The 15,875-nt window shown below is 39.3% G+C and overlaps 1 protein-coding gene across 4 annotated transcripts in view; it reads right to left on the bottom strand.

Moving 5' to 3' along the window:
- Positions 1–15,875, bottom strand: part of LOC114882850 (hemicentin-1-like) — a 212,536-nt gene that overhangs the window by 15,851 nt on the left and 180,810 nt on the right. For 2 of the 4 annotated variants that reach the window (XR_006830155.1, XR_006830158.1), the window contains 2 exons: positions 3,915–4,252; positions 3,529–3,833 (listed from right to left, as the gene is read on the bottom strand). The gene's annotated coding sequence lies outside the window, so the exon portion shown is untranslated. Of the gene's footprint in view, positions 1–2,880; positions 3,456–3,528; positions 3,834–3,914; positions 4,253–7,788; positions 7,878–15,875 lie in introns of those variants that run through there. The other 2 variants (XR_006830157.1, XR_006830156.1) reach the window with 2 other exon arrangements.

Genomic DNA, 15,875 nt, shown 5'->3' with positions numbered 1-15,875 from the left:
GGAAACGGTCGTGGGTTCACATGTGGCACGATGAATCGGTTTCAGAAGCGTGGGAAAGTGTCCTTTGCCGTCATTTGGCAGAAGAAATATTGTGGAGGTCCGATTTAAAGATTAGGACATTTTAAATGGACCTTTCCCTCTATTCAAATTCCACTGCAATTGAGCATGGTATAAAATTGAGTTCAATGACAATATGAAAAAATGAAAGAAGAAAAACTGTTACATATCACTAAACAAATAAAAAAAAATACTAAATACGAATATAAAAATCATTTCTTTTTAAGTTACAAACCAGCTTGAACCAACTTGAAATTAAAATATCAGAGTTTCGAATTAATTTTGCAATAATTTGTTATATCAGACGAGTGTTTGCATAATGGTTTCAGAAAACTTCATGTACGATTAATAATTAGCAAATACTTTGAGTAATACCGTATGTTCGTATATGTTTCAGAGTCCGATAAATCGCGAGTGGAGTGCGTGCTGTTCGTTTAAAGTAGTAAAGTATGCAAATAGTGAAACAGCGTCGCGGTGGTGACAGGATCCTTGCGGGTAGAAAGCAGTCCGCCTCGGACGATTCAGCATACCGCATGTACGTAACATAATAGAAAACGGAAGGAAGCTGCAATGAGCTAGAGTAACTGAACCGAGCTGGGTGGAAAGAGAAGGAGGGTGGTTAGCGGGGGTCCACCAGCTACCTCTTTCCATCCCCTCTTTGTCATTCTGTGGGTTGCCGGAGACAGCCGCAGAAACTTGAGAATTTATGGTTCTGCGGCCTGCGGATTTTCGTTTTCTACTGTACGACCCGTCGTTGGAAATTCCACGCCCTCGTACGACGCCGATGGGGACTCAATTAATATTTATGGGGATACCTCCATCTCGTGCCGCATCCCCTCGCGCCACCATTGTTACCGTCATCTAACTCTAACCCGTTTCAACGGTGTTGGTTTAACTTCGCCGAGACACTTTGCGATCACATGTGTCTACGTTTAACATCGATTTCAGTGTAATTCCCACCAATCGTACGTTTTTCTATTTATTCTGAACAATTTAAATCACCTAACAATTGCACGACAAACTTCGAATCCCTGTCGCTCGATTTATCTCGCATAATTTCCTGGGAAACTGCGAAACGCTCTTAAACATCTTTCCACCAAAGCGATAAAAAGAACCTTTCTGTTTTTCCTTCTTTTTACGATACGAAGTGACCATATTTCCCTTACAATTTACCAGCAATCCCTTCAACAATGCATCTGGGACAAACTTTAAGGTTCTCCCGTTCGCGCTTTAGTCTTCATTTTCTTTCTTGTACCTTCTTTCCTTTTTTTTCTTCTTTTTTTATTTATTACACCGTGTAGTCGGTGTTCCGTAATTCTACGAGGAATTGTATCGCGGGGCTGTTGCGAAATTGAGAATAAAAGCACGGATAGGGGCGGCGGATTCGTGAAAGATCCTTTTATTCCAGGCAATGCAGCCAATGCCAGTCGGAGGTCGGGTCCAGTTAAAAACCTCCGTGAAAACGGGAACGAAAATTCCCCGGGTGGAAATAAAAGTAAATTAAAGCGTACGCGGCCGGTTGTTTAAAATGTAACAGCCAATTACTGAACCTCTGGTGTTACCGGCCTCGTCGATCGCGCCAACGATCAAAGCTTCCTTCCGCTTTTCCGCTGATTTTCTTCCAACTTTCTCCCTTTCGATGCTTCTTTGCTTTACTAACTTCGATCGAGGTCTTTCTTCGCGGATGTTTACTTTGTAAACCTCAATTAGCAATGATTACCAATCGTCACAAGAATAACTCTATTTTGAAAAATAGATTAATTGATTTTAAACACGGATGGAAAATTTTATATTTGTTCTAAAAATACTACGCAACCCTTATTTATGCTTCTCGATTTTATATCAATATCCATTTCTGAAAATAATACTGCTAATAAATAAATGTAAATACAGTGTACCTCGACGTGTCACGTAAACGGTTTTACGAGTGTTCGCCTCGCAAGCGGATTCCCTTCGTTGAAAGACGAGTCAAGAAAGCAGGATCACGCCTGTTCTTTTACACGATTCGACCCACCGACACACAACATTAAATCTTTATCGTCGACAAGAAAGCATCCCGTTTCTCTTTCCCCCCCGTCTATCCTGTTCCAGTTAGACTCTCCCTTTCTTACCTCTTTATTTTCCGTTCGTAACGGTATCACTGTCCTCCCGTAAGAGGATCATTCTCGCATAGTTTTTATCTGCCATTCCGTTCTCGTCCCTTACGCCCCTTTTAAACCAGCCAATTCGCCTTTCGAACGAGAAAGTGGTCTGGTACGAAATACAGGAAGAGCGTGGAATTATCCGCTTTCTAGCGGATAGCCAGTTATCCAGGGTACGATTACGCTCGAGTTATGCCCGGATGTCCTGCCGACGTCGAGCACCCGGCTATCGTCTCGTTTTACCAGTCGCGAGTGAGGAAATTGTTTCGTTCATGGTTACTCTCGAGTACATCCAGGAACAGACGATAATCCGAAATTTCATTTTTCGTTCTTTCCCTTGAACGTTCCCGTTCTTCGGATTACATCCGGCTGAAGTAGAATCGCTCCGCGTCTAGTCGGACTATGCCGTTGGATCGTTAAGAATTATCGAAATAAAAAACGAATTTATTTGATCATTAAATGGATACATACAGTTTTCTATCGCGAGTACTCGAGGAACTTCTGACGTACGTTTCAGTCGGTATTTAATGTATTATATCAAGACGGACGTCGGCATCGTTATCGGTCTTTTTTCCGGTCTTTTTAACTTATCGTTTTCTACGAACGCGCATTACGAAGATACTTGCCAGGATGAACGTTCGAGTCGATGGCTCTCGATGTTGAAGTGGATGAAGGCCTGCGGTACATAAGCCTGGACCATTAATCAGCTCGCAAACGGCATTTCGCAAGCTTCGAGCTTGCGACTCCAGGCTCTTCGTATTGGCTACTCTACCTTTTGAAAATTTATCGAACACCGACGTGGCTTGATGTTCTTTGCGATAAGATATCGCGTCCCCGAAATTCAACTTACGAACATCAGTAGTGTCATTTTTGATCCGCGTTTAAGTAAATTTTTTAAATTGAAAATTTAGATCATGTTCAAAAATAATATTTAAAGTAATTGAATAAAATTAAGAAAATTAAAATAATTCAGATCTTAAATCAAGTGATCCAGAAACGTTAGCACAATTCGTATTCCAAGTAGCACTAAAAACACAGGAAACCTGGTGCTCTCCAGGATCTATGCATCTGCTGAACCGTGTTGTTTCGCATAATAAGAAGTAATATTATTTCTAACTCGAATAAATGTTAGTGTTTTCATTTTACATCTACTTATAAGTTCCCTATTTATTGAAGAAATTTTGTCTATTATTTCTACCACATCCCATTGTATCTATTATCCATCATTTTAAATATTTAATATAAGTACTTTGATTTCTATAAAAATTCAAGTGGCATTCAATGTACTAAAATAGCTAATTATCTTCTGTTTGCCGTCATAATTACCTACCTTAGTTAATCTCTGCCTTGGCTCAGCTACATATTTCAGGAACTGTCACAGTGTTCTTTCATCAGCAATTCGAGGGGTCAATAGCGTAGATCCCCGAATTATACCGGAAAGGAACTATTTATCAGGAACCGTGTATACCGTGGCTGACGTTGCCCGCCTAATCCACGAGGGATCCAGAGAAGCGGACAAGTTTCCATTGTTTCGAAAGCCTGAAACTCCGCGAAATTCGTGGGTTTCTGTTGCCAGTCATCGTTTACCTGACCCACTGTGTGCGTGGTCGTTTTCCGTGTGGCAGGACCAATAGACTGGAATAGAGAAAGAGAGAGAGTTGAGACCTATACGAGCCGCTTGACACGGCTGGTCCAGATGGGACCAAAGACGCGAACCTGGCTTGTTTCGGGGTGCTCTTGTTTCAAGGCTACAGCATACATCCCACCTCTTCCACGGTTAATGACGGTCTTCAGCTTTCCATTGTCCTCGGCAAGATGCAGAATTCCTCGTGTAAACCTTCGAAATACCCTGCTATTCGTCCTACCTGCTGACTGCCGGTTGCCGGTTATGACGCTAAGTCGAGCGTTTCTCTTTTTAAAAAGGGGCTCGTTACGAGGGTACGCGCGATAGAATTTTCAGAAAATCTGCTTGCGTTCGACCAGGGACGATTTATGGAAAGATTTGTTTGCCTTCCAAGGTAATTTCTCGTCTCCCTTCGGCAGCTGAGGAAGCACTGAAATGGAAATCAGATTTGGTATGTGGTTATCGAACAAGTGATATTAAAAATATTAAAATTCTTATTTCAGTAGCAAAATTATTTAGTATTATTTGAATAATTTAGAATCTAAATAATGATTAACCCTTTTCCTAAAGAAGTAGAAAATATAATTCTATTTGTCGAACGCACGCACTGTGTCATGCTCGACAGAGTGACGTTAAACGCGAATACGCTTTTATTCGTGCGTACAAAGCAAAAGCGACAAACTGCCGTGATTCTCACAGATTCTCAAGCTCCTGGTAACAAGCGGCTATGAAGTTTACTACTAGGCTAATGAGAAACGTTAGGGAAACGGGGCTCTGCCGACGACGCACTTACCGCGCTCTTGGCATCAACGAATCGAACAAGCGAACTTCTGTTGACGCTAATAAACGTTCTACTAACTGCGCAAACCCTACTTACGCAATGTGTTCTCAGTCATGAAAGCGTTTACAAATCTGTTATATAAACAAAAGATTTTGTGAACGCGAGAGTCTTTTGATCAAAGATACTCGGTACAGTAAAATCCCTTTAACAGACTTCAATATTTCTTTAAAAATAGTCGAACCAAGTATATAAGTATTCAAAGTTAAATAGAAAATAACGCGAGAAATTGAAGAAATATTAATTTGTATTGATTCAATTAATGACACTAAAGTATTTTGAAAATAATGGTAGATAGAGGAACACAGGAAAGAACCATTTAACGTAAGAATTGATCTTGCTAGATGTAGAAGACAAATGACTGTTGGAATCAAACTATTGAAAGACTTAAAAAACGTAGATAAGGAGGTATTTTTCAATGAAATTCGATTGGCTCGACAAGTGAAAGATATATTACCTCAAACGAATATCTTGATTGTGAAATAAAATTAACTTGTGGATAATAATTACATCAACTTTGGAGTGAACAAGAAAAATGTTGCAATTCCAGTAGTCTAATTATAAAATTTCATTAAGATTCCAAACGAGTAAATAGCGAAAGGGTTAATAATTAACCCTTAAACAGCGCAGACTGGATCAATCAAGACTTAAACTTACAAAACATGTATAAGCACATTAATCTAAAAGTAAAAGGTAGAAGGAACAGTGTAAAATATAGGAAATAAAAATGTGAAATAGGAGATTAAATTAAAATTAGAGCTCTCTTTTTTCCCTGCGACTATATGTCAGACCATACACGGTTTCTTCTACTGTAAAAATCAACACCTTATCTCCGATTATTTGATCGGAGCATATTTATACTTTTTATTTCAAAAGGAATTCGATGATAAAGCAACTGATACTCGAAGGGAAAATTCCTTTAAAGAATAATTGATTCGAAGCCGAAGGAAAAGCTGGTACGAGCATTGAAGTCGAGATCACAGGAGATTATTCCACGTAGCGTCTGGCGTACCGGAAGACATTCCAAGCAGCTGGTGAGTTGCGAACAAGTTTTTCAATTACGGAGCATACGCGTCTAAAATGTACACAAGGTTGGAAGATAATTGGACGAAGGACAGGCTGGATGAAATGATCGATGACCACGTGTTGTGTTGGCCAACACTGAACACACTTCGTAGTCCCAATTATATCTTTATCGGGTAGAAGCACACCTACGTGGCGATACATCATCTCTATGGCGGTGGCTGGTACCCTGAAGTTTCGAGGTCGAGCTAAGATTTATGCCGGTCGGCTCGAGAAACGGAATGAACTCGCAAACCATTTTCCTTCGAGTTTTTCTTCTTCGATCAGGGGTCGCTAAGATATACCACTTGGACGAAGAAATCATTTTCAGTGCGGTTGTTGAATGAATAGCTCTTCCTTCGAACCCTCGATTCTTTCATTTGATAACACATTTGTTAGGAAGAAATTCATGATTTCTTTTTTTTCCAGATTATTTACTATTGACAATATTTTGTCTGATAATGTAAAATTTTTTGCAAATAAATGTATCAATCTATCTAAACGTAACACAAGGATTTTAAATTATTTTTCTCCAGCTGCAATTTCATAATTTTCCTCTTTTAATCTACAGAAATGAAACGTCTCAAATATGTATTTCTAAATAAGCAAAAGTAGGCCATAGAATAGCGTAATAAAAAAGTAGTAAACTATAGAGAGATTACGACAATGGATACAATTAATTCCATTCTTTCTTCACAATGCCTTTCAAGAGTTCCTCTTTCTTTAAATCTATTGTTCACTAACCTTTGTCCAAGAAATAAGCCAAATTTGATAAAAGAACACGAGCATAATTTATGAGAATTTCGCCTTGAAAACTTTCCATTGAATAAACTGGTAGCAAGAAAGTGTGACGCGAACAGGGTGCTCTGTTTCCTTTTCTTTTTAGAATATTCTTCCTCGCATTTTGCGTGTCAGTCAGCTTAACATGCATGAAAATGATATTACTTTACGGTCGGCGCACGTAGATTTGTCATTGCACCGTTAATTTAAACGTGTTTATTGAATTTGGAAATTGGGGTTTAAGTTTGAAAATATTGATATAAAATTTTCTACAGTCATTTGCATAAAATTGTAAACTTCAAATTAATAAATCAGGAACGCTGCTTAAGTAAACCTATCAAAATGCAGTAGACGAATGATTGTGCTTCAACCTGAGTAAGTCTACGAAGCACAGAAGGAAGTACTTAAATTATTCAAAAACTTGGAATGTTCAATTTCTGCAGAAAATTGACTAAATATTTAGCATGTTATATTTTCCGGACCAGACCAGATCATCGAACTCTATCCTATATAACTGCTATTTCTAAATATTGCAATTAAAAATGGAAGATCTCACTGGTAATTATCTTTAATTGATAATTACTAATTGAAGCAGAAATAGAGATAGCAGTTATTCGAATATCCAGTATCTATAATGCAGAAAGTATCCAAATACAGTTTCTTCTAAAATTACTAGAAATGAAAGAAATTCTTAAAACAAACAAATTCATAGAAAATATTGAATTTCATTTTTACCTCAGCCTCTCCACGTTTTTCACATACCGTAACATCATAATGCTTTGAAAAATCAAGTAAAATCAGCATATACAATTATTTCAAGAATTCCTTTCTTCAAAACCATCAACGAATGTCAAAGCTTGAAAGGCCACTGTCAATGAGGATAACGTTAATTGCTAAAAGCTTTTAATGTGGAGTGGTTGGTTCACGTATTCAAGCAGAGGGAGTATATCAAACGAATGGGACTACCACGCCATTTTGAGTCTGTCTAGATGCATGCATTTCAGATTATGCACTCGACTCTAACGATCCCAGGAATCGTTGGAGTCAGAGGTGCTTCAGGGAGATGTCAACGGATAGGAAAGAAGACATTTCACGGTTGACGGACACCGTTCGACAATGCCGGATACGCTTGAGCACCGCTGAAGGTAATCTAGACTCTATTGCCACTATCAGAACCGGCGATCAGCGTTGGTTGTTTCTCTTTGAACCATCCGGGTCAACTGGCTGCAATGTCAACACGCCGGAAGTGCTCCTATAACGGTCCCCTTCATGAGCCCCAGACTCACCTTTGCGTCATCCTGCTCTTACAATCTCCTTTTCTTCATCCTACCACGTCTATCACCTGACTTGGCCAATGAACAGTCCGGAGACGAAGCTATTTTGACGGAAATTTATTTTTTAGTAGAACATAAGACTTCCGTCTGGCATGATTGTTTTTAGAGCTAAATATTAAAAATGATAAGATATATAATAAATAACGCTAGGTTTAAAAAGAATAAATAATTTAGCGTAGTTGGGATCTCTGTACGCCCCTTTTCAATTTTTACGAGCCACATTCCTCGTGGCGAGAACGTCGAGCGTAATTCAATAAAACAGCAACTAATAAATCATACACGACGAGCAATTATCCACACACCTATGGTAACTCGTTAAAGTTAGGAACACCTCGAACCTCGCGGTGGTAGCGTTGAAAAATCTACGGGGCGAAAGATTAATGCTCGCATAAAAGGGGAAAAGGAACAGGTGGATGGTACGCTCCTGTTACGATACGAGGTATTTTATCAAGTCGTACACTTCTGAACAAAGGATGAGCAACCGGATATCTTGCTGTAAGCTCGACGAGTTTGAACGATTCGTCTAGAAGTTTTCTCAGTTACCTCGACTTTCTAGTCCCGCGAGACAAGCGATTTGACTCCTGGAAACTAAATTTTCCAACGTCTCGAAACAGAATTACTAACTCCCCTATGATCACATTGTTTCAGTAATTTAATACCATCAGAGATCGTTTCGACGTTCAATTTTTAATCGGATGAACAGTAATATAATTCTAAAACTGCTACGATGTTAAGTATACTTTGCTGGTTTTAGTATTATAATGAAAATAAGACTGCTATATTTATTTTCCGACAAGAAAATTCGATTCGTTTAACTCTTTGATCGTGGAACCCTTATGGAAAGATCATTTCAATTTAATCCTTGCATAACGAACCATGGAGAGCCCCAATTTTAATTTAATTTTGTATTTCGTATTATTATTGAAATATTCCATTATCAATTGTTATTAACAATTACATTTATTTATAGATTGTAATACCATACCACGTAATGGATAATTTATCCTTAGGTGAGATCAGAATTGATCCTGTTCCCTCGCGCTCCAGTGATTCAACCTGGATGGCGTGGAACCCACAATCAGTAGTATAAGCGTATAATATATCAGACATCAGTCTTAGCGTTCAATCTCTTTCAGATTATTCGAAGATAACAAATGGTACGATAATGAAAGAACTCTAAGAGCAAATAGAAAACGTATGGCTCTATGTACTGTGAAAGTTTTGTAATTTTATAAATGTTTGTAAATAATAAATTTGAAATTTCATTTAATTAAGCAATGGTGTTAAAAAATTTTCTTTTCCTTTTTCATATCAATCACCCTATTATATTGAAGTCATCAATGGTAGTAAATGTATTAATTAAACTAGTACATCATTACCGAGAAGCTCATAAAAAATTCTAACAAATTAAAAACCATTCCATATATCCCACTGAAAAACCACAAAGCATCCATTCAATTCGATTCGAACGACACATCTCTCTGGAGAAAAACTTCATCCCTCATCAGTTATTATTCAATTGGCCCCTTTCAATCTGATATACTACATCGCACTCATTCATTCGTTATTTACACGGTTTCGAGGACGCTGAAACGCAGCCGGTGCAGTGTGGCGTTTCGCTTTCCTCTTTCCCGGGATATTTCCCCTTCCAAGGAGCCAGGGGTCCATTCTGTCAGCCGGAGGCTTGACCAATCGACCGGCCAATCATCTTTCCGGACTGAGATAGCTGCTAGTTAGCTGGATGTTCTGGCTCGCCTGGTTATTCATAGAATGAGTAATTTCAGCGAGGTTGCCGGACGATTCAACGTGGGGACGTTTGTCCGTCATTTGGTTTGCTCCGTTGAGGATGGGGTCTTCTGCTCACCTGCTGGCTGGATGAAGCTTGTCGTATTTGCCATCTCTCTTTTTGACGTTTGCCCTGCTTCATTTCCCACTTTGTTGAACCACCAAGGCGATGGGCAATGTTGAAGAGAAAAAGATGGAAAGAGAGAGAGAGAGAGAAATCAACTGGACCCCTGGAAAGGGTGGGGGCTAGAACACGGTGGCGGGTTCGTTTGAAAGAAAATGAGGCTAGCATTTTAATGAGACACTCCGGGGAGTAGCTCCCAAGACCAGCAAATAGATTCACTGATATCCTTCTTTCTCTCCGGAAACCTTCCAACCTTCAAATGCCCGTTTTCATAAGCGGATACGCGAATCGCGTGAATCGCTCTCGGTCTTGGTCTTCCCTTTCGCTTCCTGTGCCATGCCATTTCCTCCGAGTCTCTTTCACCGCGTCTTAAATGCGTGCCCTCTCCTCTGTATACGTATATACGGGAACGAACTGACGTTCGCATTCACCTGCTTTCTCGTCTGCCTTACGAATGCTTTTCCGACCCCGTACACTGCTAATGATTAATGCGAATTCACCGGAAAGTACACCCAAGAGAAATCGTGTGTGCCTGGTTGATCTTTGATTTGAAAGCTTCGCGGAAAGCTTTCGAACGTCTCTGAGAGATTGCGACCGTGTACACCTTTGTTGCTTGTTTGAACTGTTGGCCGATCGATGCTGTATCTTCATTCAAAGTGATTAGTTTCCATCTCGTATTGATTCACTTTATTCTTCGACAAGAAAACACGATCCATTTAACTCATTGATCGTGAAACGCTCATGGAATGATTAGTTCAATTTAACCCTCGGATGGCGGACCGTGGAGAGAGCCCCAATTTTAACCCAATTTCGAGTCTCATTTTGTTTCAGACTCCGCTATTTTTGTTTTCACTGATATAGCAATAATTAAAATTTATCTTTTCTACATACATTCTGTTACCTGACGAAAGGTAAAATCGTTCAGAGTAGTCGAGTTAAATTAGACGTTCTGTACATAAATGTGTCAGAGAAAGAACGGAAGTTTTTCCAACCGGTGAAATGTATTTTTACGTGATAAATGGGCCGGAAAAGCGAAAAAGCTTGCTTGAACAGACAAATTTAATCGAAACGTTGAAGCAGCTGGTACAACAACGCAGAAACAACTGGCTAGAAAGCGTATAACTCATTTCAGGTTGAATTGGAAACACTTTTGTGATTACGTTTTACGAACAAGCCGACGGCTTCTCGCGGGCAAAGAAAACTGAATCGAATTAATTCAATGGAATCGGGATCGTTAAAGAGGATTAAATTGCTTCCACGACGAGGAAGAAGAATCCATTCCGCAACCTCGACGGCAGCGTCGGTCGGTGCCACGATTTATTTGATAAATCAATAGGATGCTCCCTAAATTGTTCGTTCGCCTCGATCTAGGTAGCCGCGAGGCAATTAAGAATCATGATTAATGATCGCTCGTGTAACTCTTGGCGAAGTTACCTCTAGCCACACCGTTTCCACTCTCTGGCCAACTAACTGCTCGCCATTGAAAGGGTGCGACATCCAGAACGAATATATATTTTCTACAATTTTTAAAACAAATTAATAAATCCCCTTAGTACATTTGTTTCATATTTTCCTCTTGTGAACAGCAAAATTTTAATTAATTACAAAATAAACAAGAATTATAGAATCAAACCCAGGTGTAATTTATTTTCTCAATTGAAATAAAGATAGTTAGTCTGAAGAAGGATTTACAAAATCGTAATCAGATAGCACTGCTAACCAGGGAAATGCAGTTGAAGCTGAAGTTATCTGTAAATACTTCCGTTGAGAGGAGTATTTCATTCCTTATCAGATGTTGCAGTATCGTTTAAACGGGGCACATCTGAAGCCTATCTCGAATCATAATTCCGGGTCTCAGATGAAGCTGAAGAAGCGCCCTTTTGCAGATGGAATAAAGATGGGAAGCCAGTCGGTAAATAGAAAACGTCTACATTCCCCGAGTTTCTATGGCTTCTCATTCGAGTCTGCTTCTGGCAGGCAAACGGTCTGATATCTCCATCTCTATTACCAAACCATTAAAATTGTACCACGGTTTGCTCTTCCTCATTAAACGAACCTTCATCACGCTTTTCTAATCTTTCATCTGTCTTTACTTTGTTTGCAACTACACACGACAACGATACAAAACCTTCTTCCCTTCAGCTTTTTAAAATATTCATGAACAGATGAAATCTATGACATCACAAAATTGTGACTATCACGATTAATAATACCAATAATACACAAGGCAGAAAAAGGGTTTCAAAACGTAGGAACATCAACGCGTACCTACATCTATCTTCCAGTGAATTACGGAAGACTCGAGAAAGTATGAAGGTTAGTGGACAGACAGAAAGAGAAAGAAGACAACGAAGAAAGCAAAACGATGAATGGATGGAAGACGAGGGGAAACCGGTGGGTGGTAGTTTATAGCCGACTGCAATTTACTTTAAATCTCTAGGATGGTTTCTCGTCCGCCTTCCCGGTTTAAGATAAGCTAGAGGGTCCGCCCGGAAAACGGAAGTAATGGCTTACCAGATATTATCAACTGCTACAGGGTGCATCGTAAAGGGGTGGCGCTGTTTGTCTGGAGAACCACTCCCTATATCCTGCGCTACTTTTAAGGCACTACTGTACCGAAACTAACAAGCATCGTAAACTTTTCCACGTGGCTAACCACGTTGCACCCTAGAATAAGCGGCTTATTGAATTTTTCCCCGTTCAACCAAGAGGAGTTACCTTACTGACCCTACGACATTTTCCGCCACTTCGATGCATTGGATTTATTCTTTCCCTGTTTACCATGTTGCCCACCATGACGTTCGCTACGGATTTTTATCTCCCAATGGAGGAGCTGAATTTTTGCTAACAATTGTTGATTACGAAGTAGATATTAGCTCGAACGATTAAATCAGTTTATTAATATTTGTCTCTTTTGCTATCTCGAGGATTCATTTTCTTTACATATTATATACAGGGTTCAATGGGTACCAATAGATACATCGTCCTTTGTACTATTTTCCGATAATTCGACAGAAAATGAGGTCCATCCCGGCCGTGATTGAAAACGACGTAAAATTGATTCCACGAATTGAACTTTCATCGAGAAGCAGTTATCAGTGACGTCGAAGGTACCGAGATCATAAATTTCTTCCATTAATATTTATATTCTTTTTATCGTAATTTTGATATCATCGAAGATCAAGAAAATGGAAAATTTAAAAATTCGATAGTACCGAAGGGCGTTGGAATTTCATCAAAAGATTAAATCTCGTAAAGTTTCGATTTTCGTTTTTAAAAAATTTCCAACTCGATTTCGAACCTTTCAAGCAGGAAAGTTCCCTTTTGTAACTTTACGTCTGTTCACGTATCAACTTTAGTTCTCTTCGGTTTCTTCCGCATTGGAAACCCCGGTTCTTGTGTCGAGAAATGATTCCTTTATGCTCCTCTTCTTTTCCTTGTTATCTCTTCCGTAGAGAGATACCCTACGATAGAATGCAATAAACGATCCTTCCTCGGTTTTTAATAAAACTGCGTTGAAACATGATATTCGTTACGTTTCTCTTGTTAACAACCATTGTTAACAACCGTTGAATAAAATTGTTAAAAATTCTGCTTGTAAAAAATCTTGTTAATTTAGTTTAGATCATTATTATTTACAAATTTTATACTGGATTGCAGATGGTGATTCACATCGGTGACTCATCGAACCACGTTTTATTTACCCAATAATTCTATTCTCGTCGAAGGAAGTGGGCGTTTCGTACTGACCCCTGTGCAAAAGGAAGTCACTGCGAATCCCTAGGGACTCACCCTTAGCTAAGACCTTCCTTTTCCGCTTCAACACGCTGTTACGAATTCCGTTCGTTTGTTAAGCTAGACAACCTTTAGGATGTTACTTGTCGTCTTTTGTAATCCCCCTTGAAAAATTACCGGACATTTGTCGGAGCATCGCGAAGTAACTGAAGCACTACTTCACTGGTCGATTCGTCACGGCGAAGCCACTTCAACGAACATAATTTATTAAAAATTATGTTTCTATCAAAGAATTTACGAATGCATGCAATGTCGATAAAAATTAAATTGTTTTCTTCGTTTTATTTAAGAAATAATTCAGCCCCATTTCCAAATTTCCTCGAATTACATTATAAATTTTATTTACTCGTATTTTTGAGCCACGAGAATGGTAAACTAGAACAATCCGAAAATTCTCTGGCAACACGAAGCTCGACGCTTCTTTGTCCCTTTGTGTTTGAACTAACGATCCTGAATTTCGTCGTTAATCGTCGCCAGCCATTAATATTCGTCATGAATGCGCCTTAAGCCGAAACTCTACTCAAAAGGAACCTTGACGCGTTGAAGTAAGGTAGCCTTAAGGGTGAAGTACTAGGAAACAAGGAGCAGCCTCTTCTTGCCTTCCACCCTTCCCTTCACGGAGTTCACTATTTGCATAACTAAACTATTCCAGCAGCTATGTCTGCTGTTCGTGCTCTTTAGCACGGATGCAGCCACTTTCTCTGTTAGGTAGAAAGTCAGCGAGTGTAGATACTCGTAGACGGATACATGTGCGCACGAGTTTCCTCGCTGTTCAGATCCACCCCCTGGCTTTCCTTCATCTTTCTTCAAGGCGACACAACGATAAATTTCGTTAACTACACGCAAACTATTTAGCTTGGCAATGCACGTATTAAAAGGAGGATTATTTAGAAAATTATGTCGGCGACGTGTCATAGACGTACAATTAGTCTGCGCGACGGACCATGGAGAGAGGCCCGATATTAATTTATAGCCGACAATTTTATCGACCGCAACTTGCAGACCCCGTACGCCGGTTCCTGCATCAATAGATCGCGATTGGAAAGCAATAGCTTTTGTTTCGAAGGTCGGGTTCATTATGGCAGGGTCGAACGAGCAGCTTTCAAGGTATTCGAGGTAGTTGACGAAGCCGGTGAGATAATGTCGGATATTTCGCTGGCAACCTAACGAACGCCCCGAACGTCTAGCACCCTTCCTCTACCCGGCTTTCTCCGACTTCTTGTAATTTTAGCGAGTACATCTAACGAACGAGAAACGATGAAAGAGAAGATAACAAATGCTTCCAGCTGCTCGAGTTCTATGCAACGACAGGGAACCGAGGGGCGAGGAGATCTTAATTAATTAGAACGCGTGCTAGAACAATCCTTGGGAAATTTTCGACGATTGCCTACGTGGCGGGAATCTAGATCACATGATTTCCTCCTCACCTTCATAGAAATTACTTTTCCCAAATTGTCACCAAGAGTGTACAATATTTTCGAAACGAGAGAATTGAAAATGTCAGGTTTGATTGATTAAAATTTGCGGTAAGTTTTGTAATTTTTCGTTTGATCGTTTATTCGATAAATTAATATCATACTAATTAGCTAATTATTACGTGAGAACGTAATAAATTTCTTCTGCATCACCAACTGCACGACACAAATTACATAATCATACAATTTCTGTTTTCATTTAAAGAAGAAATGGAAACGAGGGGGATGAGAACACATTTCGTCAGAACGTGCTTTGACTTTATAATTAGCTACACCCCACATATTGTGAATTCGCCAAACCAATTAACACAGTTTCCCACCGGCAGTATTCCACGAGTGTTTCTCATCGGAATAAATAAAATAAAGATAGAGAAGACAGGCGTTGGTTATCTCTGAACAATTATACGCCACCGGCTGAAATAGAGGTAAAGAGAGAGAAAATGAATGGTAATTGGAGTATTTTAAAACTCATCACCATCATTTGCTGACCACATTCATTGTGGTTCAGACTGGTAGTTTCTACTAATGAGTGACTAGATTCTGGGTTAAATTTGTTTTAAATACTTAACAATAAGTGATCTTTCTCTATCTGAATATGTGTTTAAAATAACAATGTTAATAAGGAAAGATAGACACGTGTCTATGGAAAATTCTCTTTTCTAATTCTCCAGACCTTTGATTGCACACTTCTATAGATTATGAAAATTAATATTAGTTGCGAATAACAATGTGTATTAAAAATTTCTTTTCAAAGGGTTAATCGATCCCTCGAAAAGCTCATTAAAATTACAATTTCCCAAGGAAGGAGATCAACCTACTGGACGTTTAGCAGCATTCCGAACAGAAACCGTCCCTCCTAA

This window comes from Osmia bicornis, chromosome 15 (genome assembly GCF_907164935.1).
Source record: "Osmia bicornis bicornis chromosome 15, iOsmBic2.1, whole genome shotgun sequence".
NCBI lineage: Eukaryota > Metazoa > Arthropoda > Insecta > Hymenoptera > Megachilidae > Osmia > Osmia bicornis.
Note: the sequence above shows the minus strand (reverse complement) of the source record. Positions and strands in the feature narration are given on the sequence as shown.